Source organism: Pomacea canaliculata, linkage group LG12, assembly GCF_003073045.1.
Source record: "Pomacea canaliculata isolate SZHN2017 linkage group LG12, ASM307304v1, whole genome shotgun sequence".
Classification (NCBI taxonomy): domain Eukaryota; kingdom Metazoa; phylum Mollusca; class Gastropoda; order Architaenioglossa; family Ampullariidae; genus Pomacea; species Pomacea canaliculata.
Window position 1 is genome coordinate 4,422,403 of NC_037601.1, and position 25,563 is coordinate 4,447,965.

General features: G+C 43.4%; 1 protein-coding gene across 1 annotated transcript in view; it reads left to right on the top strand.

Moving 5' to 3' along the window:
• The first annotated feature begins 12,583 nt into the window (after positions 1-12,583).
• Positions 12,584-25,563, top strand: part of LOC112576974 — a 67,118-nt gene continuing 54,138 nt past the window's right edge. The window contains 2 exon segments of the mRNA XM_025259879.1: positions 12,584-12,827; positions 13,444-13,625. The gene's annotated coding sequence lies outside the window, so the exon portion shown is untranslated.

The following is a 25,563-nucleotide window of genomic DNA, read 5'->3' on the forward strand; positions in this document are numbered from 1 at the left end:
CCCTCGTAAATAAAAATTGTCATGGTCAAAGAATTTTCATTCTCAAACAGAGAGAGAGAGAAAGACTGAGAGCGTGAATCCGGGTGAGCCTCACGTCAAGAGTAAACAAACCAGGATTCTAGTTTTTTTAAGTTCTGCGTGAGTGAGGATTGTGAAGCCCGGAAGATTTTTCCGCGGAGCCTGTTTATCTTGTGTCTGTCTTCTTGTTTACCTACTCCTGTGGCACTCTGGGATTCATTAATCTTGTTGTGGCGACGGCTCAGCCAGTTTTCAGACAGACAGAGTGGCCTCCGTGATTCCCCGGCGCTAAACATGACAGCCCTGCTTTCTGCACACAAAATAATTTTAATGAAAGATTTTAGTTATAACAAAAAACACAAGCAGGTGTATCTAACTCACTAAAAGCAGATGCTAAAACCATTCAGTTGAATTTCATGTTCACATTTCCCGACCCCTGCCACCCGTGTTCACTTCATTTCTGACCGTTGTGCTTTCAAATTCAGATGTAATTGCCATAGTGTGTTCTTTGTCGTTAGGAAACTGTTTCTCTTTTTAGTGTGTGTGTGTTCCATTTCTTCAGATTATGTTCCCTGTGTGTGCTGGCTTTTTTTTTCTCCATGCCTCGTATTCGTGTCAAGCCTGTAAGCCAGTTGCAGGCAGGACAAGCCGATAACCTCTGACCTGTGTACAAGGATTTCGGGAGTAGAGGTTCAGATGATCACAGAAGACCAGCTCCCGGAGTGTTATCTCCTACCTTTACCTCGGGACTTCCGCACAGGAACTAGCGGTTGGGTTGTTGCGCAGCCGCGGGGAGCGGCGGAGACTCCGCACCCTTGGCACGATGAATCACTCGCCCCTGACAGCTTGCAAACGACAAACAACTCTGTTTGCGACAACGCAGACTTGTTCACAGTTTATACCTTAGCGGCACAAAAACACCGCCATGTGTTTATGTGGACAATTAAAAAACAGGAGATAATGGCTGGAGGGGAAATAAGTATCTGCTCATTCAATGTTTGTAGCTCATTATTTTTAGTTTGTTGTTGTTGATATTTTAGAAAATGTCAAGGGAACCAGCCTAGCGGAGACTGTAAACTGAGGAAATGTGACCCCCCGAAAGTGAATCTTTGGTGCTTTCACAACAAGAAGGGAAGTGTGATGAAGGAATTTAAGCTGTCCACAGAAGTACGCATGTCCCGAGGTGGGATCTGAATCCTGGACCTAGCCATCATGTGGTGACAGGTGTTAGACCATCCCTCAGTGGGTTTGTCCCTCAAGGATGGACGCCTTCCAAACCAATTCCTTTTACGAAAGCTCAACCAAAAACCGGTCAAAGTAGTAACAGCTTTTGGTTCATAATTAACAGTTTAGTTCTCTGAAGCAGGTATACACATCCGGGTCCCTGACACCCAGTTCCCTTGCGACAATTGGAAAACAGTGGAGGGGTGGAGTGAGGAATTGGTGTTTTATACCGATCCCGCAAATAAGACTACATCACGGCAGTGGGCCTTGTAAACACCAGCCATATTCAGAGAAAACAATAGTGTGCCCAACACGAGATCTGAACCCAGGAAAGCCGATCCTTGCGGAACTGGCGACAGACGACAACCGTTGCCCACCGCTCTGGCAAACAGCGGAGGTCCGAGGTGACACCTGTTGCTGCGCTCATAAGGCAAGGCCCAGCACTTACTTTATTTCCCAAAGGGTGGAGTCATGTTTGGCCTTGATTATTTTGTATGGTCCGATGCACACAAAATATACAAGTAGATTCTGGCGAAGCAAAACAACAATAAATGTGCGGAAAGAAATATTCGCCCCACATATATCTCGCGCACACAGATTGCAGGCAGATACACCCCTACCAAAAATAAAAAAATGTTTTATTCTGATAAAATATAATAGTAGGAGGCCTAGAGACAGATATCTTGTAAACTGACCCTAGCGGAAGTGCATTTATTTTGTTTTTGTTTTTTCTTGTGTGTGTTGTTTTTTGTTGTTTGTTGTCGGGATTTTTTGTTTTGTTTTGTTTTGTTTTGTTTTGGGGGTTTGTTAGGGGTGTTTTGTTTTGCGTTTTTTTTGTTTGTTTTTGTTTGTTTTGTTTTTATGTTCGTTTGACCATAAAAAAAACCATGACCACACCTTAGAAACAAAGTGGAAGCAGGAGGTTTCAGTAATTGTCGTTATTTGTTGTTCGACCTATTCACCAACAAGACGCCAGGAAAGCTCTGGGCAACTGCCGCACGTGCCAGCATCCTTCGGTTAAAGGATGTAACTGCGTCGTGCTCAAAAGAAAAAATTATTATTATCCATCGGTTGTTTCACAACAGCCAAGGACATTCGTAGTCTATGTTTGTCCATGAAAATAGCCTTAGAAGCCAACTCTTAATTGCAAGCGTTCCCGCTGAGACACAACTCGGGGGGCAGTTGTGGCAGCTGGACCTCGCTGTCCAAATCGTTTTTGTCTCCTTTCTTGTAATCTTGCTCATGTTTGTGTGGCTGGTAAGAGATGGCTGGCCAGAGGGCAGACTAGCAGCCTTGTAAACAGCATCATGTTGCGACACTTTCTCTTAGTGTCAACGATTAAAGTCGGTTCACTATGGTACTGTCACCCAACAGAGATCCTGCCTGTCCTGCTGCTTCGTGAATAGCAATGAACGATTATCAGTACAGCAGATGGATATGACAGCCGTAAAGCAACTGGTAAAACACCTGTGTAGGGATACAGTATCACGCAGATCACGTGACAACAACAGGAATGGAGGGCATGTGAAAAGAAAGGAGGATAAAATTACAGAATTCTCGATTCCCAGTTTCTAGATGAAACAGCTTGTTTCTCTGACTACAGATTAAATTAGCAATGGCCATGAGTATTTAAAAATACCTTTTCTACAAGCCTGGAGCAACCATGCGAGAAGCTGCACCTTTTGCCACAATGCATATAAGGCTAGATACGGGTATAACTGTGACAGCTGCAGCGTCTTTATTACCACAGCTCAGCAACTCTACCCCGTTCTGCAGAATAACGAAATGCCAGTGTTTTATGTCTTCTCCCCTCACACACACAACAGCCAACCATCTCTTGTTGGCAAACTGAACTCTTTTGAAACGTGTGTTCCTTCACAAGTGACAGGGAAAATCTTACCATGAGGACGCCCGGCAATCAGGCTACAAGACGTTGGGGTATATAAGACGGGTGAAATATAACGTGGCCCACCAAAGTGCTGTAAAGCCGGAGAAAGGAGACCCAGGGTCGATAGATAAGGTTCAACGCGCCATACCCCGGTGGCAAGGGGTCAGCCATTTATTTGAACGTGAGACAGACGCGGACCCAGAATGGAACCGAGCTTTTCTTGCCGGGTGGGGAAAGAGGGTAAGCAGCGGGTCAGGCTCTACCCACACGAGAGAAAGAGAAAGGGGAGGAATGAAAAAGGTTTCTAAAGTCCTGTACCCCACCCTCCTCCTCCGATTCCTCCTTTCCCCGCGTAAATTGCGGAGCACGACTCTGATGTCTTCCTTGGTTGCAGGCGGAATACTTTGTCTTCCCATAAATTAACTTTTTACCGTCCACCACACACGATCATACATTCCATGGCGCCTTCTGTAGAACAGTCCTGCCACGAAGACTAGTGTTCACAGATTCATGGTGTCCATGACCAGGACTAACATTCTCATCACACTTTTATTTGTCAAATGTTCTGCCGCTTAATGGATCTTCGTTTAATCTGGATTTTTCCATTTTCTGCCATCCCCGTCTTCAAAAATAAATGATCCAGCTTCTTTTTCAGAGAAAGGGATAGAGAAAAAGAAGATTGTTGTTTACGTCGTGTTTGTACTAAGGTGAAAGGTGATAAACTAAAATAGAAACAGATCTCCGTTTATTTTATGCACCATTAAATTTTAAAACATAAAATAAAAAACTATACACCTAGTAAACAAAAGCAAATTTCTGTTTATTGCATGCGCCAAGTAAACAAAAACAAATCTGTTTATTCTGTACGTCGAATAAACAGAAACAAATCTCTGTTTATTCTGTACTCGAAAACGACAACCATCATCATTATTTATTCTTCTTTACCTCTTCCTGCTACCCCACTCCTCTCCTCTCAAGTGCCCGAGAATTCCCGACCATCTACCTTGAGTACATCTTCCTCACATCCTTCTTCCTGGATAGACCTGTTCTCCTTCACCGAGTCCGTTTTATTCTTGAATACTAACGGCTTTATTTTCGTGTGAAGGACAAGAAAGCTAATTTCATTCGGTTTCTATTCACCTCGTAGTCTTTTTTAAAAATTGTTCTAGCGACTAACAGCTTGAACTTCACGTTTTTCCTCCATGTTTGCGCGAGGGCGTACCTGTGGGTGTGGAGGGAGGAAAGGAAGGAGGGGTGTGTCGTTGCCATGACGATGAAAGTCGCCGACTGTGTACAGACATTCCAGTCCTGGACCGCATTCCTGAAGTGTGGCAGGTCCTACCCGCAGAGCTGAACGCCCAGGTAGGGCGCATACCCGAGGTGCAGTAAACAGGCCAAAGAGCGCGAGTCAACAAACGCCAACCGTCCGCACGCAGACGACGCCGGAAGGGGACTTGAAGGATGACACGAAGACAGGAGCCGCAGAAACCCACTAACCTGACGACAAGAGGGTTTGGGGAACAGACAAGCATCGTTAGGACACACTCCGCCATCTTTGTCACCAGATTCTGATGCTGAAGATGCCAAAGACTGCGCAAAGGTGGACAATACCTGTAATCAGATTTTTTTTATTAATTAAAAAAATTCAAACTAGCTGTTGATGTTTGAAGAATGAATGAACGCATTGACAAATCTAAATTTATTCAGTTTTGAACTTTTCTCATTAACATACCGAAGAGTTCGTTCTAGCTTTTTTCTAGCCCTGCGACTCCATATTTTTGTTTTAAACTGTTCGGTCTTCATTGTCAATTCCGCCACACCCTTGCGGCATCTCTGCAGGCCGGCAATAAAAAGAAAAGTTTGTCGCTTTTGTTTCGACCGGTCGCGGGTCATAAATTTCGATCACCACAGTTGGTTGACTGGGGCTATCAGCAGGAGTGCGCCAAGACCTGTGAGTTGGGGGTGGGGAGGCTAGACGGTATTATTCCTCCCCTCCCCCATCAAGAGGATGAGAAGGATGAGAAGGTCACCCACTGAACATATAACGCCCCATCACCCCTGTTTGCAGAACGATCCGGATCTGAAAGGACTTGGAACTTGTTAGGGTGTCTGGCCGGTGACATGACGTCATAATGCCAATACATGGATGTGTTGAAAGAGCGTTGACGAACAAGAAGAAGAACCCTCGACAAGGCAGATCGGCGATACATATTTAATGCGCGCCCCGAGGTACCACAGAGGGGTAGCTTTTTTTTTATTTTGCATCTATCGTTTCATTTACATTTTACGTCCGCTCGAGGAAGCATCTAAATAAACTTTTACTGCTCTGCTGTTGCAAGTATCTAGTCCCATCTTGCAGGCAAGGCAGAACACGGGGTCTACCCACCCCCATCACCTCAATTTTCTCCCACCCACTCCCCATCCCTCTTCCCTTCCACCGTTCCACACTTCCCCCTCCCACTCTGGCCTACAGGTCTGACACACCTTTCCTGACGCAGGTAAGGTAGACGGGGAGAGGACATAACTCCAACGCTGGTATATCTGTCACGCAGCCATTCTGCAGGAGAACGGGAGGTGGGAGGTCGTCACCTAGCAACAACGTTTCATCTGAAGTGTTGTTGATAAAATGGCCAGCAAATACAGGTAGAGAGAGAGAGGGTTTGGCTGACAAAATGAGAGGAGGCTCGAGAAGAAACCGGATTGTCAGCGCACCTCGGACTGTGACCACCAGGCTAAATTTAGCTGCTGGAGGCGACAGGGCTGTGAGGTTTGAACACTCCCCCCCCAACTCTCTACCTTCAAACTCCACCCCCTTCAACCCTTCTACGAGCCTGTTGCTTTACATCATATCACAACATGACCGTCTGCTGAACTCCCAGTTTTATACACTCATCTGCTCTTGGGTTTTGTTTTGTTACTTTCCACCCACCAACCCACCCGTCTGTGGATTTTCCTTGAGAGATGTGTCACCGGTGTGTGGATGGGTTCAGTATAATGTAATATGAAGAGGCCATGGCATCGTCAACCACTCCAAAACATTCGTCCTTTGTCCTTAGGTGCCATGAACATGTTCGTCGAATTATTGACAGTTTTCTTTTTTTGTCTGCGTTGACCAAAGAAGAAGTCGAGTGTTTTTGCTGCCTCGGCGCCATTCTTTACTACCTGCTAACCGACAGAAAAAACTATAACTGACACTTGTCTCAACATCACACTAGACGTACTCGGATCACTTCAAAGCTCGTCCTCCTGTTAACCGCTGTCCTGCCATATATTATCTTTAGACAATCTTCAAAATAATTTTTTTTCTAATTATAACCTTTCTGCGTTTCTTTTCTTCTACGTCACCTTCGTCTGTGGGATGGAACTGCAAGTAGGTCGGGGCAACGGCGAGTCGGTATGTGTCAACAACGACTGCAGGTAGGCAGGCAGGTAGGTTCCGTCAGGTGACATGGAGGTGCACAGCGTGACATGGAGGAACCCCCTGATGATGAGGATACGCCAGACAGACATACCTTTGAACTTCGTCATGCTTGATCTGCATCCCTGGCGACGTTGATAGACCAGTGAAGTTTCTCCTGGGACTACTCCCCTGCTTCCTTCCTTTCCAACCCCTTGCCCCATCTCTCATCTCTTTTCTCACACACACCAACACAGAGTAAAGTCACCCTTGCTGCTTCTACACTCAATATTATTTTATTTCAACATTCCAAACCATTTCATTAATCTTCTTCTACATTACAAATCATTTTATACATCTTGTTCCCTCCTTCTCCATTTATCCACGCCCCCAGTCCTCTCCATTATCTGTCCCTGTCACCGTTTCTAAGGAACCCCAAGACTGTGGACCTCGCAGTCATCGGGTGGCAGGGGATAGAACTAACCTGAGAATAAAAACACAGGTACTGAAAATTAAGGGGAAAGCTCACAACCAGGGGCCTGTTAGCAGCATGGCGGCCACTAAGCTAATATCACCTGAGGGCAGGTATCTTAGGGTTAGCGCGAAGCTGTCTCCACAACCCCGAAAAACCGGTAGCTGCTAATTCTGGAAACAGGTGAGCTGTTGACAAAGGTGCGACAGGTTTGAAACTCTGCCTTTGGAAAAGCTCGCCATCTGTTTTTTATACCTTCGTTAGCCACTTCTTGACGGCCATGCCGCCTGCGGAGCTATTGTGATGTCTACGAACGAGCAAACCTCTGTGTAGACATCTTTTTTTTTCCTTCTCTCTCTCTCCCCAGTTTATCGCGTTTCTCGGTTGTGTCCCTTCTATCAGCGAGTCTCCGCTCTCTCCTCAAAACTAGATATCTGCAGTGTTATCTGTATGACTGGCATATCCACTACTGTTAGAACACATTGCAGCTCTGATCCCACTTGTCTGTCCCCGCTACAAGTCGGACTATTTTTTTTTTCTTGCAGAATAAAAAGTGAATAGTTGGTGTAAATGGATAACTGCCGACTTGGCACAGTAACCGAGAAATATACTGTCACTTCTGTTTGACCTCCTCATCCTTTCTCTTTCTCTTGATGTTCTCGTGAAATGTTCTCATATGCGACCATACATGCGCGAGCACACACACACACGCGCGCGCGCACGCGCGAGACGAAATGTTCTAGAAGTTCTTTTTAATTTTTCTCATTCATTATATGGTCTACTGACTAGATTAGTAGAAGGAAGCAGGATGTATTTTTTAAAGCAGCAAAAAAAAAAAAAACAGAACAAGAAGGACGATTTAAGGTTGAAAGCTCAGGTTCCGCGACCCTATGTCAATGCTTCAAGCAGCCATCTGCTAATTCCTGACTTAGGGATGCTCACTCTCAACTTTCTTCACTCACGCTGCTGTTTGATGTTTTTTGTCATGGTGCTTGCTTCAGATTAAACAGAAAAAGTGGTGTAAAAATATTAGATCTTATTTATTTATTTGGTTTTCTTCTTTTAACTCCAAATTAGGAACTCCACAGGTCTTGACGAGGTCCTTCTCCACCGCCGGAATCCGAAGATCTTTGTCCATCGGAGTGTCGGAAGCTAAACGCACGCTCACAAACAGGATGTCGGAGTGAACTCTGTTTTGCAGAGCTATGTCATGGGGTGAGAGATGGGAGGGCTGACTCATTTTTACGATCAGCACGTGCTTAACATGTACATGCAGCCGCCATCGTCTTGCCAGGTCTTTGGCACGTTTATCCTCGATAATCAGTGATAAACTTAGGACATCATTTCCTTCCAAAGTCGCTGGATAAATGTGTGCTTTATTCAGCAGGAACTATTGTTCTGAGATTGCAAAAGGAGATTTCTCTAATAATCCTTCAGTATATTTTCTTCTTGACATCATGGGTGCAATTTTTGGCCTGCTAACGACCCATGCTGGTGCGAGATGGCGGAGGCAGGCAGACCTGTGCTGTTTGTGAGGAGACTGTGTAGTGACATTGTCTTCAGGCTTTAGGCAACCGCCAGCAACATCGTTAGCATGACAAACAGCATCTTATCTGTGTCTGTGCAGTCGCTGGAACGGGTTATAGTTCATGCGTGACTGAGGTCGGCAACTAGCCCTGGCTGTAACTGTTGAAACCTCACCTGTGGTCTTCACTGGCCACCACGAGAAAAAAGAGATTATTCTGATAATAATAAGGCACACCTGCATACATGGCAGAGCAATAAGCAATAGGTAGGCACAGGTTAACTCTTTGGCATCCAAGACCTGTTTATTAAAGCCAGTTAACACTTTAATGTTTGAGAGCAAACCTTTAGCTATGTTGTTCCCCATGCTGCCGGGACAGTTCCTTTCGAAAACATTTCCCCTGCACAGCCTCTTGTCTTGTGATTCACCATTTTTATTACAACTGCGTGGGCCTAACGCTGAGAGGAGGACAAAGTAAAACTGAAAAAAAAAATGTTTCTTTTATCCTCTTCCTGTGTGTCAGCATGCGTGGGTATGAGTCTGTGTGTGGAAGTGGATGCGAATGGCGAGACCTCGTGCTGTTGGTAGCCAGGTCTTAGTGTGGACACGCTTGTTTTCAATAATCTTTATCTGTGCATACGTGTAAAAAAAGAGAAAGAGAGCGTGAAAAAGAATATCATTGCATGAAATCACAGATTATTAGTGCTGAGGAACCAAAGTGATGGATGGATTTTTTTTTTATTACTGTAATGACCTACACAAGGCATTCAACTACTAAGCTATAAAAAAAGAATATAGTTTCATAGTATATTTAATAAAATAATAATTTGATCGTCCTGTAAATTTTCTTGATAAATGTTACTAAATTTACTGCATTAAATCCATTTTTGTTGACCAGGCAGGACAGAAATCTTCAAAACTCGAGATGACTGTTGGTGTCACCATTTTAATTTTGCATGACACAAGCAGCCAGGCAGGTAAACAGTTGCCACACACTGAAAATAATTAATTTTAAAAAAATTAAGTCATCTATAATAAGAAATTCAGCCCAGAAAGATTGGTTTGTAATTTGTAGTTTTTCTTCCTCTCCTCGTTTTGGTACCTGAAATACCTTAAGGACTTGGGTGAACTCTGACCCGAAGTACTGAAACAAGTAAGCCGGTCTTCATGTAATATGTTTCTGTAGTATTTTGGAGTCAGGATTTCACAAACTATTGAATGCTCTCATTTCTTTTGCAGTTTCCTATTTACATTGGCTCTTTAGAAAGATTTAGAAAAAATAATGAAACAAAAGAAAACAAACAGAAATAAATATAGTTAAATAAAAGGTAGATAATCACTTGGGTTCAACTATAATCGACTTTAAATCAATTATTTTTGGCGTAAAAAAATTGTTTCTATTTTATGCATGCTGGAAACATGATGGACTAAGCTACATTTCTTTGAGGGGGAATAAATCAGGTCTTTTCTTCGCAATATTTTCTTTCCTTTTTCATTTAATTGTATTACCTTCGGCATGGAAGCTTGAGAGACCTCGGCTATTGTGCCTCTGTCGATAGTTCCCTACAACACCAATAGCCATGCCCCTATTCCGCACCTGTGTTTAATGCCCTGTTGATCCCTTGACCAGCAAGAGCACCCTCCGGGGCGAGGGATCAAAAGAACTGCGATCCCCACCCACCTCCACTCCCCCACCCCATGCCCACTCTGAGTCTTGTGGATATGGAAGCTGCCTACAGTTCATCTCATCGCCCTCTTGTAATTCACCCCCCTTGGAGGGAAGTGGGGAAGGGGTAGTTACATAATCACATCCTCACCCTCTCCTCGCTTTCACCCTTAGTCGCAGTCCCTCGCTCGCACGCAAGCATCATGGTGGCCTATGACCTTTATTGCTCCCTCCTTCAGGCAGGGCTTTACTTCTTTTGAGAGAGACTATACTTTCGTGAAAATAGCCGCTTGATGCACATCTGCTGCTGCCTTGAATCAGCTGAGGTCTTGTAATCGCAAAGGACATTAAATGTGTTCAATGATATCGTTATGTCCCTTTTCCTAATAAGCGTGTAATAAGAATGAGTTCTAAAATGTAAAATAAATAAATAATTTTTATTTCCTTCAGCGTGTTTATCTTAAGCTACATTTCTATGAATATATATTTTTATTTCCATACACAATAATATACATCACAAGTAAACACAAATGTGCACATTATAATACAAAATGCACACACGCTCATTTGTAACTGCATACAAACATGCACTAAACTTCCCCACAGAAGCACTATGATGCAATCATATTCGACCTATCAAGACTTCCTACTACGACCATCACCACCACATCAACATCATCGTCGTCGTTGACAGCTATCCACAGTATCAATAGCAATGTCACTGAAATAACTAGATGGCAAATAAAAGGGTCGTTATTCACTCACATACAGTGATATTCTCGCAGGAACTAAAATAAATTCTTGGTTGCATCTGCAGAAAAGGAAAAAGAGAATTTCCACAGTAAGAGGCTTGGTGCATGTCGATACGTTTTTAGTTTTTCTTTCTTTCTTCTTTGTATTAGGTTTATCTTTTCCTTTGCCACCATGGTTCGGAGAGAAGATTTTTATCCTTTCCTCGTTAATATGTTCCTACCAAAACAAAATGAAAAAAAAAAAAAATTCTGGAAACAAGCTTCTTTCCTGCTATCTGAAAAATTTGTATGAAATAGGAAAACCTTTTTTTATTTATTTTTAACAAACGTGTATATGCAAAACATACGACCTCGGTTTTAAGGTAGTCTTGGCGGCTCTGCATGTTCTTCCACTGTTTCTGCTTTTTCATCCCCAGAATGAACAGAAAAAAACCAGCACCGTCAAAACACACCTTGATTTTAATTGTCTTGAACGGCCTTGGTGAGGACATTCGAACACTGCTTTAATTAGTTAAGAAAGAGCACTTTACATGAGAGTCTCCTGCTATTTAGTTGCCTTTAGTAACTCTTCTATTGAAAAAAAAATTGCAACGACGATTTTAACAAAAACTTCGCAGTGCGCGTGGTCCGCACCGACAATCGAATCAACAGTTGGGGTTGGGGTGGGGAGAGAGAGAGAAGGGGGGAGTGAATGAGGAAAAAAAAAAGCATGGAGTAAGCGAGCTTGTCCTCTTCCGCTCTCGTCAAGGGCGCGCTTCTGACCCCGTGACTTTTGTTTCTGCAAGGGCTGCAGCTGCATGCTAGCACCATTTCTGTCAAAGCATTGTCATGTCAGTTTTGGCAATCCCCCTTCCTGTCACATGCACACCATGCGCCCCTTGTCCTCTCCCCCACCACCACCAGCACGCCTGGCTTTGGCTTGCCAGTTCTTGTGTCTGTCATCAGAATTCCACTGCATGCGTCAACCGCGAGGCAGCCACGACCCTTGACCCTGCCGCCCGCAGGACGATTCAACATTTAAAGCAGTTGGCTCTTGAAATACATTACCAGCTCATCCTTGGTGAACGCTTATCACGAGGAGATGGTAAGAAGAAAGACAAACAGTTGTTCCGTACATTTAATCTCATATTTCTTGGCACGGTATTTAGACATAGACATATTTAGACAACAATTAAAAAACGGGATTGCTTGAGGTGTGAAAAAAATCTGTTTAAAGATTTGCAGAAATTATTAGTTTTGTCACAGGATGGCATTAATGGACGATTAAGAATGGGGACTGAGGGTAATAAAAACGTAGAATTAAACTATGTGTATTGTTTGTTATTTACAAATATACCTGAAGTGGGTTATTTTGAACTGAGAGAAAGACCAAGCAAATTTTTTAAAAACCCAACAAAACAAACAAATCAGTTGCATGTCTCTATGTTTAGTATCACTCACAGAATTAGTCTATTTATGGTCTTGTCTGGCACCATGCACACGGTTACCTTGACTACCCGCTTAGAAACCATCCCGTGCTCCGTGTTCTGACACCTGTAACCATCCAACGAAAGGGTAAAACCACGAGCAAACTTTTTTTCTGAGGACAGAAGACCGTCGTCCCAGCACAGTTTGCATTCTGAGCACAGTCACAGCCAACCACGCAGCGACCTGTGCGCGGTGCTCCACGAGGCTAGAAGCTCGCTCCTCCACTCACGCGGCTGTCTGTCCTTCTGTCATGCAAGCACCACTTGCTAGCGGCACTGCTCTGTGAAAAGGTCATCTTTCCCCGTCTCTCCTAACCTCTGCTAGAGCGCGCCACTTTTTCTACCTGTTAGCGGAAAAGGCGACATCGTGCAGCACTGCCCTACCCCCCCCTCTTCCTACCTGGCGGTTCCTGTGACAGGTGAGAAAACTCTGTTGTTTACTTGTGTACAGTTCTAGAGTAGAGTTTATGCGTGTTGAGTTGTGGAAGAGTCGGTCTGAACCGGGTGTGTTTTTAAAAGGGTGTGGAGAAGAAGGGATGACGGTGGAAAGCCGCGATGACATTCCAGTGTGAAAGTTCTTGCACCTGTGACAGTCGCCTCGAAATCAGCGCACCGATCACCCGCCAGTGCTGGCGACTGATGTGCCGGGAGGCCCTGTCGGGGATCAGGACGCGTGTCCCGTTTTTAAATGTCCGCGCTGTCGGCTTTGGAAAACAAATTTGTGAACATAACCTGAACACTGTAGTCAAACATCTTCCAGAAAAGTTGTATAGCAGTAAAATTCTACACTGTAAATAAGCTATATTTCTTACCAACCGCTAGCTGCTTCAAAAACTTTTTCGCCAGCATGCTTTTTTTTAAAAAAAATCTCCTATCAGGAAGCAGCGTGTTATTACAGAAGTAATCATAGATTTTTATCTACGAAAAAGTTTAATTTGTGTTTTAGTAACTGAGTAGTTTATGAAGAGTATAGTACGTTTATCATAAAAATAAATTTGGTTTTATTGGTAAATCGCTGGATTGTTTAATGGTTAGATGGAGTCCCTTAGAAGGCCCCGATATCTACGTGAGTAAGACTGACAAAGCAGGAAAAGAGAGAGAGGCACGGCACGACTGAATCCCAGGAAGTTGTCAGGCTGCGAGAAGCTGGCTGATGCGGCAGACTAAAAGTTTAGCAGAAGGTTGGGGTTGACAACACGTCTCCACAGTTGCTCAAGGTAAGTTTGTCAACTAAGCCAACTTCAGGTGAGGGTTTGCGCCATTGGGGTTTAATCTGGAGAATCTGGCAGACGACACACGTGAGCGGGAGTCTGCCAAATTCCAGCGCTCGCCTGACGACACAACATGGCTGCTCTTTCCGGCCATTTGATGCTGGGGCTCTCTTGACTAGCTTTTTTGGCCACCTACGACCGAGATGGCAAGAGTTTAGCAATCAACAGGTCGCATTCGCTGAAAGCAGGCGGCAGATCCCGCTGCCAGGCTTCGCTGTCAGGTTTTGCGGCTACCGAAATATCGACTGCTGTTGTCGTTCGGGAAGTTTCAGAACTTTTCTGTCGCAAGCGCGTCTTTCAAATTCAATGCATGTTTGCTGTACGTGTGCGCTCTTCGTTTCCAGTGCAGGGGTGCTTGGTGTATTGTCATGGAAATAAACTGTTTCATTCCAAATAAGACAATTGAAGAATAGCAGGCAAAGGTGTAAGCAAATACAGTGACGTCATGCATGTTTATTTTTAGATAAGCTCCCTGTCGTCTGCTAGGCCTTGGCTTGAAGCGTCGTCTGCAACTGTGTCAGCGTCTCGAATCTCGTCCTGTGTTTGAGCAGACCTGACAACAGCTGTAAAATAATTCTGTAGTAAGCGACACTTTATCGCTATGCTAGCTCCAGGGAACATGGCCGAGGGTGTAGAGTGAGGAAACTCAGACATTCAACGAGACAAGGAAAACGCTAAGCAGTAGAGGCAGGCGCGCACACACACGGTGATCTTGTTGTTATATTTGACTTTTTCGAAATTTGGTGATCGTTAAGAAAAATAAAATTTAGTAATGGCTTCAACTATGACTTTTAAAAACCAAGTAAAGACTTTTTACAATCATTGTTGTTGCCATGCATAAATAATGAAAAAATTAAGAACAAACACAGAAAGTGATTCTGGAGTCAGCAGCAATCACTGAATTAAGTTTGCTGTGATTTTGAGATTGTAGCACACACCATACATTTGGAACTGTCAGAGGTAACGTGGGGTAAGATCTCTAAAAGCTGTAATTTTTTTGTCTCCACAGCGCCATATTAACTTCTGAGCTATGAGTATGGTTTAACAAAGAACATACTGTTTATTTTTTAACCTTTTTTTAAACTATATTAGGCAAAATATGATACATTTTATTGGAGCACAGATAGGATGTTCTGATTCTGCTTAAACAGAAATGGCTACAGTTTTTCTGAAACTATTCTGTTCTAGTCTACAGTTCCAGCCTGAGGGAAGGTACTTAGCAAAGGTCAAAGTTGATGATTACTGGGCTTATGTTGGTTCTGAATGTGTGCTGTTTCCAGAATGACCAGCTCACCGCTGACATCCTGGTTTGTGATAATGGGTTTTTTTTTAGAGGGTTTTGCAGTAAAACTCCTTCAGGCACAAAGTTCAGACTTGGTAAAACTTAAGGGTTCTTAGCCATCTTTTACCACCTTTATGGAACTGCTAAAGACGAACAGAACCTTACCATTTTAATTTGCAGTAGATTATTACACTTTAATACATGGTTATGATATAAGAAAAAAAATGGAAACTAAGGACAAGGATCAGAAGAGGGAAAACAGTTTATAACAATACATATATTCACATACTCTTGAATGCACACACTATCCCTCTTAAGTTCTTACACACTTAGAGGTGGGGTCAGGGAGAAAAAGTATGTTGTTTGAAGCATGTTGCTGTTTAGATTTCTTCTGTAGAATAATTTATAGAAAGCAATGATGCTGCATGAGCATGGTGTCTCTTTACAATTAATTCTGCAAAAATAGAAAGGCCAGTATGATGACATTGTCTGGCCTGTGTCAAGTATGCTGTGACAGAGCCTAGGGGAATATACAAGAGAGGTAGCGGATAAACCGTCCTTAACGGAAGTGAAAGGAAGTGAGTGATGGGGCAGTATAGAGAGGGCAGATATGGTACCAGGTCAGCTGGCAGCACCTTTCATGAAGGCAGCCTTATGCAGCTTCTGGCAGCCTCTTAAGTCCCATGTAGGCTTTTCCTGTTTCTTTTACACGAAAGGATTGATGGAAGTTCAGCACATGCAGCCAAGCACCAGATGATTTTGCTAGTTGAATCCGTTATTGTGGTAACAAAGATGGAGACTTCAACTTCTGGAATGCTTGCTTGAAAAACAGAGGCAGGGTTTGGTAATAGTGTTTTTGGATTGTATGTAGGAAAGGGTGGATGACTGGGTTTAGAGGGCTCTCTCATGTCTGGTAGGTGAAAAATACTGCATATTAAACCTTATGCTGCTGTCACACCGTAGACTTAACATTTTAAAATGCTTTGGTAAATATTATATATTAAATGATTATTTAATAATTTTGTTTTGTTATTTACTTAGATTGCATTGTACTTTTTGCCCACAATGATTTGGGAGACTGGGACTGGGATTTATGACAAAAAAATGGTTATGAAAGGAAATAGCCAGACCAGACCCTTTGCTGTTAAGAACAAACAATAATCAACACATTACTTTCTGTGCCTAAGAGAAAAAAAAGAGTACATGAGCAAGAGAGAATGAATGAGTGATCATCTAATTATGGCTTGTACATGGATTCCTTCTTTTGTGAATGTATACATTTTGTAAATTTTGTGATGAAAAAATCTGTCCATATTGATGTGAGAATATTGTTGACTAAAAGTGCATGAATATCATTTTGTTTCTTATTTTGATAATTAGGAATGTCTTAAACAGAAAATCCATGTTCCTTTTCTTTAAATGTCTTTGATTAGACCTGTTTTCAAGACACTTGAGCCCCTAAGATTCTGTTTGTAGATTGATCTTCTTATGATGCATCCATCTGCTACATGCCATTGACCTTTCCTTACAAGGCCAACTTCTTAGCTTAAGGCTGTCTGATTATTGACAAGGATAGAAGAAAATTGCCAAGTTGTTTAAAGGAGGCATAATAAAGTGGGTGACACTGGCATCCCTCCAGACATTAGTGAATGCAAAGCAAGTTTGATAAAATCTCTGTAATATTTTACCATCCTATATGGTCAAGTTTGACATCCAACACTCCAGTGGTTACTCTTTTAAATGCAGTACAACTTTGAACAGTTCTATTGTGTTAAAAATAAATAAAAGATTAGAAAATATGAGATTGAAAAACACATTCTCTAAACCATAATAAATATGAGACACCTATTATTAATCATCAAAGAAAGAGAGAAAAACTATTGAACTTTCAAAAGAAATGATATTTGTAAAATAGAGACTATAGAAGACCTAGACATTAAAGAATACTTAGCTAATTACCTTAGTGATTACAATTTGTCATAGTAGCTGCCGAGATATTGTGGTTCTTGGGTGGGTGGATGATGCCAACAATAATAATGATGACAGGTTTTAAGGAACAGGTGGTCAAGCCTGTTGTACATTTGCTAGCATAAAGTTCATCTCATCATTCAGGAGAATGAAGACGTGTGTAGTAGGCAGTTTTATTTGTGCACGTGCAGTCTGTGATCTGATCTAGCGATTTTTCTTTTTTATTCCCCCAACTCCTCTATTCTCACGTTGGCTGCAAATCCAGAGTGCAGATGTTACTACAGCAATCAATGGTTGAAACGTGTTGGAACAAATTGGTGTGTCTGGTATAGCAGGATCAATATGTCCTGTGACACTGCAGTACAGAGATATATCTCGCGGAATTCTAGTTGACACGGTGACCGCGGAGTCTTGATGATGTGTGGAGCAAGTTTGCAAAGTTACCGATAAGCACGAGCAAGGAAAGGCTAACCTTTAACATGAACTCAGTTGCCTTCCCAAGAGTTTGAGATACAATTTCCAATAACACTACGTGCCCTACTGGTATAGTTTCAAACTCGTCTTCGAAGACTAAAGAAGATAATTGGAGAGCGATCACATTAAGGTCGATTGAATCTTTTCATTAAGTAACTTTAAGTGAAACCTTTTTTCCCGCTTCCACGAACATTTTTATTTTTTGCCCTCGACAAAAGAACTCTCTCCACTCAAGAACGTTTAGCAAGGTCGTGGGTTGAATTTCGTTTTGTTTACAGTCATGGATATAGAATCGACAAACAAAAGGCAGTTAGAAAAACAAGGCATTCCTAGTTTATCAGCAGACCCGTGCAGGCGCTCGCTTCGCGTAATTATCAATAAAACCTGTTTCCCACCTAAGCGTTCTGAAAGTTCCCTTTGTCTGGGAATCCGAAACCAGGCTGTGCCTTGCCAACCAGCTGTTGCAGCCAGCCACTGGCAGCACATCTCCTCGCGCCGGCGTGGCTGTCCTCTGCAAACCGAGCTTTCCTCCTTTCACGGCCGCCCACTCTCAGAGTGCGACAGGCCAGCGTCTTGTCCTCGTCATTCACCTCGGTCTGCAGGCAGGATCCAGACCTGAGCCCGCATACTAATCGAGTCCTGCACGCGGGCTCAACACGAATTGCAGTTCTTGTCGACTTTAGAGACTAGTGAGCGCCTTCTGAGAGAAATATGCAGTCTCTGACCCCAGAATAATTTTTTATTACCATCAGCCAGCATACAGTCCTGTATTTATGACAGTCAAAACTCATCAAAACCAATGATCACACGAAATAAGTGCTAGCAGTTTAAAGAGATGGGAGACTGGGGTAGCCATGATAAGTGATGGCCTTTTCTTCTTCGTTACTTCTAATTATACTACACACTAGAGTAGTTATGGCGAGGTAGCAACATCCTTTACTTAGTCTGATTATCATCAGGTATATGAACGGCACCAGGCACCTGCATATTTGTCTGTCTCCAGTTGTTTCAGTACTATCATTAGGCTAATCCATTTTTAAATCGCAAACCTGTATCCCGACTAGAAGTTTTCTCTTGTGTGTGTTTTGCTTCCCTTACTGATCAAACGATCACCACCATCCTTACTGCCATTACAGAACAAGTAACAAGATTTTTTTAATTCGCCCTGGCTGTCTATAATTTTAATCGCTGTTTACCTGTCCGTTTTACGGCGTAAAAACCTCTACAAAATGGCTCCCACCTACCTTCCTCTCATGTGCGTATCTTGTGCCTGCCTACAGGTTTGTTACCCCATACCCAAGTATTTGTATTTTGTGCATGCATCGGTCCAGAGATCTGTGCCTGATAATATTGTTTTATTAGTGTCCTTCATCCTGCGTGGTTTATCGCCACCAAGGCACTGTGCTTTTTCCTTCTGTTCTCGTCATTTTTATAGAAATGACTTGAAAACAATTTTTGCGATGTTTTCTACCCACCCCACACCTGTTATCTAAGGTTTACCTCATTTCAGAACTGCTTTCTTTAAAATAATTTTCTTGTTTACACAAACAAAATAGTGATATTCGGTTTACACATTATTCACATCCCCGTCAGGGCCTCTTCAGGAGCTAGTCCGGACATAGCATCATAGTGCAATCTGCAGGGAGAGATAACAATGACTGTCTGTGATTGTCGCCCACGCTGCTGCTCCTTGAGGATCCCAGTCCTCGTGACAGTGCTGGTGAGCCCGGCCCCTAGATAGCGCGTGACGTAGGTGATGCCGGGCCTGGACTCGCACGTGACCGGCTCATGCAGCGCACCAGCACTCGTCTCCGGGAATGTACCTGTCCTAACGAGCATGCACATGAACTGGGTGTTCTGCCCAGCGCCTGCTGTCATGTGAGAGTCTGAAACGGGTGCCTGTGATAAAGAACACACAGATAATCTTGTGAACCCCGCTACAGGCCTCGGCTTCGTCGGGCTGACAGATTTGTGATGAGAAGTCAAGTGCTGTCCTTTTCTGATAAGATGTTTTCGCAGTGCTGCGGCGGCAGCATCCACAGTCAGACGCAGGCTGTTGGCCTGTGAACAAAATGGAGATAAACTCTGAACACATTTTTGACCTCGTTCCTACGACCTTGTGGGATTCAGTTCTTGACTTCAACTCATTTCAGACTCTGTCCTTCATCTCTCGACGACAGTTTGGCTCAGACAGACTGATTAGTGCCCTCTGTACTAATAAAAAATATCGCATTACAGGTTCGAAAACTTTAAAGACGAAGGAATGTGCATTGTGTGCCAAATAAAAGATAGACTTCGTGTGCCTCAGCTTCTACCTGTCAGTAACGAATTTCTTCTTATATATAGAACTGATAAACATTAACCTATTATCGCCCGCTCGCGTTTGCTTCCATACGACAGAGTAAGAACCAGTTAAACCTGTTGCTGTCTGGCCAGGAAAGAGAATAAGCTAAACTTATTTTTAGGAAAGTTCGGATGCTGGCTTTTCCCGCGAAGAAGAGCTGCTGCGTATTTTTAGAATTTCAAAAATAAAGCGGGGTAACTGTGTGGAGTTTGAACCGGCACTGGAGAGTTTTGAGAAACGGCTGGCAGAACACTGACGGTTTGTGACGCATGCGTCCGCATAGGAAGTGCCTTCAGGCTGCCCTATGCGACTCCGAGTATTCCCAGTTCCTGAACGCGTTGTCCTGCGCAATTTTGGGAAATTTCCATTATTCTTATATTCTTGCAACATTATTTGTCCATTGTCCTCCAGTCTATCAGGCTACCGTTCCTTCTCATTGTCCACTTTCTCTCCCTCTCTGTCTTCCCCTCTTTCTATCTCTCTCAAATTATCTCATGTCGGAGAGAGGATTTCATCAGGTCTTTAACATTCAAGTCTGTAGGCTCGTCTCAGCCAGGGGTTGATTTCCATGTCACCAGCTCGCAGCAGACGAGAGGCAGCAACACAAACTGGTATAAATGACACTTTGAGCGATTTGGGCGTTACACGCTGGACACGCATGGTTTGGCGAGAGTGAATGTGCATACAGATGATTGAAAACGGGCAGAAACCGTCCACATACTACTCGAAAATCAAAGTTGCTGGTTGCCACCCAAGCGAGTCCAAGCAACATGTTTTCCAGATAGTAACAGAGAATTTTCACATTAATTCACAAAGTGCTGCCCACATCCGCCACAAACTCTGTTCACCCACGGGGCGTGTTTCTTGAAAGTCACTGGAATGAATAAAAGTTTGAATACCTGTCTTCTTGGTTGTAACAAGAACAGTTTAACAGACACTGAGGTTGTCACACGTTTTTTTTAACAAATAAAAAGTACAAATGAAAGAAGACGAAGAAGGAATTTCAAATTTATTGAGAAGCCTGGAAGAATGGGTTGTCATATTGCGGCGTAAAGGTATATCAGTGTTATCTAGTATATTAGAATACATTCATACTAAATTACCGTTCACATAGTGACATGAGATGGTTTATTTATTAACTCGGGTCCAGATGGTTTTGGAGATGATCGAAATTTCTGCTGATATTGGTAGCATTCACAATAAATTACACTCGAATGTCTTGTCAGTGCGGTCATCACGCGATTTCCTGACAAATAAGTGAACACGTGATGTTTATCATCCGTCTGTCAACACAAGCTAAATTTGGTGAGGTAAGGGTTTGGGATGAGAATCGTAGACATGAAAAGAGCATGGTGGCTTAATAAAAACGGCGCTGACATATTGCTGAGCGGTTACTATGTCTCCCAAGACGGGAACTGCCGCTAAAAAATGTTTTCCTCCGTCGTTTATTAAAAAACGAATTGTTTTTGCATACAATCTGTCTGTCGACCCCCATCCTGACCCATGTCTCCCTCGGCCCCCAACCTTGCAGCAGCATATATGTGGATTAGACTACACGCGTGCGGTATCGGGGTTGCGATCACAGGTCCCTCCAGCAAGTGGCGCCAAGCGGAGAGGAGCGCACACATTGATCTCCCCTGTGCGACTGTGCACTTGCAGTTAGTCGTGACCATGGCTGAGGGGGCAGCAGCTGGTCGTCACATAAGGATCGTTGGTGGAGTACACTATTGGGAAACGAGGAACCACAAGAGAGATTGGGGGAGGGGAGGCCGTCCGGACGTGTGGTTTGGGGAGGTGGGTTCTTGTCGTTGAGTAGGGAAATGGTGGTTTCGCTTCAATGTTCTTACTAGTATTGTTTAAATTCTGCAGCTGGTGGAAGGGAGGGAAAATGAACCCTTAAAAAAAAGATAATTGAAATTTACGATAAATTGCACACACACATCAGGCTCAGACTGCACAAGCAGCTGTTTTATTTTATTCCCCGTATTTCGCATGAACATAGCTGTCGATGCAGGTACCAACGCCACAAGGTTTCTGTTTTATTTTAATGACCACCTCAGGAGCTTAACCTGATGCCTAACTTCTTTTGTTCATTTCCTCTTGTGCAACAAAGCAGTAAATTTATTCCCCTGTCCCCTGCTCTTCCTTTCGTCAAGGTTCATCCAAAAAGGTACCTCCATCTTGTGTCTGGTGGCAGAGGGTGAATCTCTTGTTCGTTATACTTGGTTTGTTTCTTCGTGTCAACAGAAAGGCAACGTGCGTTAGAAGAAGCTGTTGATGGCGGAGTGTGTGACCTGCAGCTGATTTCTGATTAACATGTCTGTGGAAAGGCGCTCGTTCGACCAGCATATGAAAACTTATTATCAGGTCGTATCATGCGCATAATCAGCTCCTGTACGATGTTCACTTCTTTTTTAACAAGGTTGATGATCATTTTCTCGAGTACGAATACAGGAAGAAGAGGAGAAAGTGAGAGAGTCTTGCACTCACACGTATGTACACCAGCTTAATCAGCATTGACATGATCGGATGTGATACACTTTATTGTGAGGCAAGAGATGGCCGCATTTGATAAATGAGTTTGCGTGACAGACACATTATCTTTTATCTCAAAGCAAAAGAACACTGTAATTGTGTGTGCTTATAGGATGTAAAGCTTGTTGTGTGTTAACCTCTTCGAGTCTGACATCAACTGGAGTCAACAACTGGAGTCAGGTTTTGCTGTGCCACGCCATTTATTGAGCGACTGGCACCAGATGCTGCCAGGCCTTGCTGTCGAGCCTAGGCCCCGAGTGGGATCGACCATAACAGACTGCACATTGGCGTCAAGTCGATAGTTGTAATACATGGTAGTAGCTGTGCTTTGAATTAATCTATCAAGTCGTAGACTTTAAGAGAGAATACAAGTGACAGTGTCGAGAGGTAGGAGATATACGGGCGGGGAAGCGGCTTTGAAGAACACAAGATACAAGCTACAATTAATCCACAGAAAACTTTATTTTAGTTTCTTTCCTAATTTCATGGGCTTCCTCTTACACTGATATCAGTATTTGTTTCTTCTGTATGTATTCCGTTCTCTTCTTTGCTGCCTCCAGTCCCACACCGCTAGACATGCTAGGTCAGTGCTAAAATTGTATAAAACCGCCATGGTTTAGTTCCTTGGGGGACAGATTAAAGCCATTTTTCTTAATGTCACAAATAACTTGTATACCTATATGTTGTTTTATCTTTGTTGTCACAGTGTGTGTTAATCTCGACGATTGCGATACGTGTTTCGACATTTAAGTGCATTTTACTTGGACGCTTTTGAACAGTGCATCGACATGTCGTCTTATGAGACAGGGAAATAAGAAGCCTTTCACAACCTAACTACTGTGAACTCGAATGTTGTACATAAATCCTAGTTTGAAAACGGAATTATCAGGTGAGTGCTTTCAAGGCAAGGTTTCCGGGGCATGTTGTCATTAGTTCTCCCCATGCCCAGCCTTGGCTCGAGGGACAGGAGAGGGACACCGCCCTCGCACACAAACACACAAAAACTGGCCCCGAGAAAAGTGTAGTTTCGAACTTTTCACTCCTCAACGACAGAAAAAAGGTTAGGGGACGAACTTTACAGCCAGAACTGTTTCATAATGAAAACACCACGCGTTTGATTATTGCGGAAAGCCCGGAGAAATCGCTCCCATGATCAGGTGATGAAGGCGTGACAGGAATGGCTTGTTCCTCTGTCCTCCCAACCTGTTGCTCTCAACAGCAGGGAATCTCTGTGTATGCGCGCTCCATCTCGTCCTCTCTCCCAACACCCCCAACGGCGCTCGGGCCTTGCCCTCCATCGACCATCCCCTCCCCCTTGGACAACTCTTGGTTTTCTTGCGCTAATATCACTACAAGAGCTTACAGAATATGATATGAATATTAGGCATTTGCTTTTGAAAGGTGATACATTCGAATATCTGGTCCATCTCAAATGATAAAATGTTCATTACAGAAGCTGGAAACACATGTCCACGGTGTATGCGTGTTGTCTGACCTCCTCACCTTGGTTTTGCAATTAGATAATGACCCACCCCATGTATTCTCCTCGTTATACACTGCTTTAATTACTCGCTGGACCAATTCGACCCTTCCAAACTCCTATATCTGAAGATAAATCTGACATCCTTGGGAAAGTTTAGGTACTTAGGTTCTTTTATACTGCAGTGCCATCGTAACAGATTATGTGAAGTTGAAAATTTGTTTTTCTTGCAACACATTGAGACGAGTGTGGGAAAGCTGGCGCGTGTGTATATTATATAGAGAGGGGTAAAAAAGAGGGCCAAGTACTGCTGTAAATACAGGTTTGCATAAGGCGAAAGTACCATCTGTCTGCACAGAACGAGTGCCCGACAGCCTGGCAGAGGCAACATTCGTCGTGCAGGCAGACAGGAAGAACAACCCTGTCTGCAGAAGCGAGGGGACAACAAACAAGAACACAATTAGAAGTGAAAAAAACCTTCCAGATGTTCAGACACCTGCTCTTTGAAGAAGCCAAAACCGAAAAGGAAATGTAAAAGATGTGCTGTGTGATTAAAAACCATTCTCGGCGCCATTGAGAGCATTGGATAGAAGAAGTAGCAGGAATTGAAAGTCGTTTTATTGCCGAATATTTGCTTCGACAATAGCCGTCTGTTCTTGAAGAACAATGTAAGGCGATAAACACCGGCTTACATTGTCGGAGCTACTGGCAACTCTTTCATTGACCATCCCGACCAGGACATTCCCCCTCCCTCCATTCCCTCTACTATTGTCTCTCTTACTCATTCTCTTCGGTGCACAAACTTTCTCTCCTGCCGTCCAGTGCCTTCCTCACCTGTTGAGTTGCATGGTGGTGAACTTTAACGGGGTGCCAGAACAATGCAGTAAACTCTCCACCCTACACCACCGTACCCGGCAGGCTGCTTGCGACAAAAATAAAATAAATAAATATTGTTTGCACGAGAACAACCGTCACAGCACGATGCTGCTGTCTTTTTTTCTTCACCGCCCCTACCTACCCACAAAAAGGTCGCCTCGCGCTGTGCTTCTGAAAACAAGATTAGCTCGAGGGAGGCTCAGTTGCGGAGGTTTCACACTACAGCGATATATACTTACTGACATCCTTACAAAAGCGAGTTTTGTGTCGGCGATTACCAAGAGAAATCCAGTCGCAAGACATTTATTAATTTTTGTTAAAGGTTCATGTGCTCTGAGTGGAAAACACTGGGCAGGCTTCGTGATTCAAAACGGGAATTCGAAAGGAGGGAGGTCTTTCTTTTGCCTGCGGTGCAGCATGGGAGTAGCTCGGTGACAGAGGTTGGCGCTGAGAATGCTTCCTGAATGACAATGCTTTTTGAAAGGAAATGTTTGTGTAGCACATCCTTAATGTTACATGCCGCCTTCGGGGCGGTCCGTCCGGTACACTAGGCACAGAGTGTGTGCGTGTGTGGAAAACACAGTATTATGAAATGGCTGTTTTCATTGTTCACAGCAGTTCTAAGATAAAATATGCAAATCAATTATCTCTATAAATGTTGTACCAGGACGAACTGTCTTAGGTCAGCGTAGCATGAAGCAGCCTTAAAAAAAAAGTACAGGCCAGACGGTTATTTTTAAAAGAATAAGAATGTCACATTGAAAGTGCATGCATCCTTTGGTAACCCAACGGTCTCATTTTCAGACCTGGCTTGGGCATAAAACTGTGCTTGTAGGTACCCCCCGCCTTTGTACCCATTTTGTAAAGGCGAATTAGAAGGACCTTCTTTCTGGTCGTGTGTACATTTTAAACATTTCGAGCATAG